Source organism: Physeter macrocephalus, chromosome 19 (genome assembly GCF_002837175.3).
Source record: "Physeter macrocephalus isolate SW-GA chromosome 19, ASM283717v5, whole genome shotgun sequence".
NCBI lineage: Eukaryota > Metazoa > Chordata > Mammalia > Artiodactyla > Physeteridae > Physeter > Physeter macrocephalus.
Genome location: NC_041232.1, coordinates 61115757 through 61119453, shown reverse-complemented (window position 1 = coordinate 61119453; position 3697 = coordinate 61115757).

Sequence of the window (3697 nt, the reverse complement as noted above, 5' to 3'; positions counted from 1 at the left end):
ATATTGGCAACACATTAAATGTTTTTCTCTTCTCACTGTATAAACACTCCAGTCTATTGACTATTAGTAGTATTCTCTTACCTGATGTCTCTCTCTCTCTCTCTCTCTCTCTCTCTCAGTGGCAAGCGGGGGCCACTCTTCATTGCGGTGCGCGGGCCTCTCACTATCGCAGCCTCTCTTGTTGCGGAGCACACGCTCCAGACGCACAGGCTCAGTAGTTGTGGCTCACGGGCCTAGTTGCTCCGCGGCATGTGGGATCCTCCCAGACCGGGGCTCGAACCCGTGTCCCCTGCATTAGCAGGCAGATTCTTAACCACTGCGCCACCAGGGAAGCCCAAAGAGGAGTAATTTTAAGTGCCTAACATGTACTCACATTTTACTCCCAAGTGGTAAAACACACACACACAGACACACACACACACACACACACACACACACACCCTCCCACATTTCTCAGAGAACAGACCCACGTCTTGCCCCACATTCCCTCAAGACTAGTGTCAGGCATGGCATGATATCAGAGCAAGAGCCCCTTAAAACCTTCTTCATCTAATTATTGATGCCCCTGATTTCCTTTACGAGAGAAAAATCCTTGACATAATAAGAAACATTAGTGTGAATAAGCACTGCTCCATGCAGATATGGACAGCTGCCATAGCAAAAGGATGAGGAAACCATGGGGGCCACTGAGGGAGTCAAGGTCATAGGAAAGGAAGGGTGGGTATACAGAAGACTCTGGGACTTCACAATTTTGTAGTGGTCTCTGGTTGTCATTATCTTTCTATCTCCATGTGTACAGAGAGAACTATGGGCAGATGTGAGCTGGGTCCAGAAAGATGCAGTGAAACCTCTGATTATAGAGCCTTCATTTTTCTTTGTGGGTAAATTGGCCTGTCCAGTCATCATTTAATTGAGCATCTACTGTATGCCAGGTGCTGTGGGGAATATAGAGATTTTTTAAAAAATGATGCTTCCCTCAAGGGAGAAATAGGCAACGATCTCACAAAGATAGAAGTGAATGACAAATTCACTAGAAGATAACATACGTGAAAATCTAAATGACCTTGGGTACGATGATGACTTTTTACATACAACACCAAAGCCATGATCCAGGAAAGAAATAGTTGATAAGCTGGATTTTTTTTGTTTTTTGTTTTTAAACTTCCTCCTCACTTCTTCCCCATTGAAGTCTAGCTTTTATTTTTTTAATTTATTTTTTAAGCCTCATTGTGTCATGTGGGATCTTAGTTCCCTGCCCAGGGATTGAACCCGTGCCCCCTGCAGTGGAAGCGTGGAGTCCTAACCACTGGACCGCCAGGGAATTCCCCTGATAAGCTTCTTCTGCTCTGCTAAAGACACTGTCAAGAGAATGAGAACACAAGGCACAGACTGGGAGAAAACATTTTCAAAATATATATCTGATAAAGGATTTTTATTCTAAATGTACAAAGAGCTCTTAAAACTCAACAATAAGAAAACAACTCAAATTTTAAAATGGGGAAAAGGCACCTCATCAAAGAAGATATACATCTGGCAAATAATCATAGGTAAAGAAGCTTAATATCATGTCATTATGGAATCGCAAATTAAAACAACTTATTAGAATGGCCAATATCCAAAACACTGATACCACCAAATGCTGACAAGGATGTGGAGCAACACACTCATTGCTGGTACAGACACTTTGGAAGACAATCTGCTAGTTTCTCATAAAATTAAACATGCTCTTATTAGACCATTTAGCAATCACATTTCTTGGTATTTACCCAAAGGAGTTGAAAACTAATGTCCACACAAAAACCTGCAGTTTAGTAATAATTGCCAAAACTTGGAATCAACAAAGATGTCCTTCAGTAGAAGAGTAGGAGAGTGGTACATCCAGACAATGGAATATTATTCAGTGCTAAACAGAAATGAGCCATCAAGCCATGAAGACATGGAGGAAACTTAGATGCATGTTGCTAAGTGAAAGAAGCCAATCTGAACAGGCTACATACTGTATGATTCCAACTCTATGACATTCTGGAAGAGGCAAAACTATGGAGACAGTAAAAAGATCAGCAGTTGTCAAAGGACAGTGGAGAGGGAGGGATGAATAAGGCAGAGCACAGAGGATTTTTAGGGCAATAAAACTACTCTGTATGGTACTATAATGGTGGACACATGTCTTATACATTTGTCAAAACTTATAGAATGTATAACACCAGGAGTGAACCCTAATATGAACTATGGGCTTTGGGTGATAGTGACATGTCAATGTAAGTTCATCGGTTGTAACACATGTACTGCTCTGGTGGAGAATGCTGAAGTGGAGGATGTTGTGCATGTGGGGAGAGGGTGGGCAGGGGATATATGGGCACTCTGTACTTTCTGCTCAGTTTTGCTGTGATCCTAAAACTTCTTTGAAGAATAAAGCCTTTTTTTTTTTGTAAAGGCAAGGTATACAAGCAAACAGTTTAAACGTTATTAGCTTAAAAAAACTGCATGGAAATACATCAACTGTCAATAGTCAGTTGCCTCTAAAACATGGAGAACATCTTTATAATCTTGTGTTAGGCAAAGATTTCTTAAGCCAACACCATAAACATTCACTAAGAAAAAAGATACATTGAGCTTCATCAAAATAAAGTTCTGGAGATTTTTTGCCTTTTGTTTAATTTTGTAATTGCATTTGTATCTTAATAATCCACATAATTGTAGTGTTTAAGAGTATTTACAAAAACAACATTCATGGGAGGTCTACGAATCAGTACTTCTCTGGATCTTTTCTGTCACTTTGAAAACGAGTGACAGACTTTATTCTTTTTTAAAAAAACATCATGTATGTGTGATAAAAAATTCAAAGAGAACAATGTTGATGCCTAGTCCACAGTGAGGGTGACAAGAAGTTAGTTTCTTTAAAACCAAGGAGGTGCCCTTGCACCTGCAGGACAAATTGTTGCCCCATCCATAGGGAGGAATAAGCTTCCTGTTATGGCTGCAACTGCTAAGAAGCTGACCTTGCTGTGATTTCTTCCAGACGTTATTAGATACCGTGTGGCTGACAGGGTCTTGGTGCTCCGGCCGGGTGTCAGGCCTGAGCCTCTGAGGTGGGAGAGCTGAGTTCAGGACATTCGTCCACCAGAGACCTCCCAGCTCCATGTAATATCAAACAGCGAAAGTTCTCCCAGAATCTCCATCTCAACACTAAGACCCAACTCCACTCAATGACCAGCAAGCTACAGTGCTGGACAGCCTATGCCAAACATTTAGCAAGACAGGAACACACCCCACTCATTAGCAGAGAGGCTGCCTAAAATCATAATAAGGTCACAGACACCCCAAAACATACCACCGGGCACAGTCCTGCCCACCAGAAAGACAAGATCCAGCCTCATCCATCAGAACACAGGCACCAGTCCCCTCCACCAGGAAGCCTACACTACCCACTGAACCAACCTTAGCCACTGGGGGCAGACACCAAAAACAATGGGAACAATGAACGTGCAGCCTGCAAAAAGGAGACCCCAAACACGGTAAGTGAAGCAAAATGAGAAGACAGAGAAACACACAGCAGATGAAGGAGCAAGGTAAAAACCACCAGACCAAACAAATGAAGAGGAAATAGGCAGTCTACCTGAAAAAGAATTCAGAGTAATGATAGGAAAGATGATCCAAAATCTTGGAAATAGAATGGAGAAAATACAAGAAACGTTTA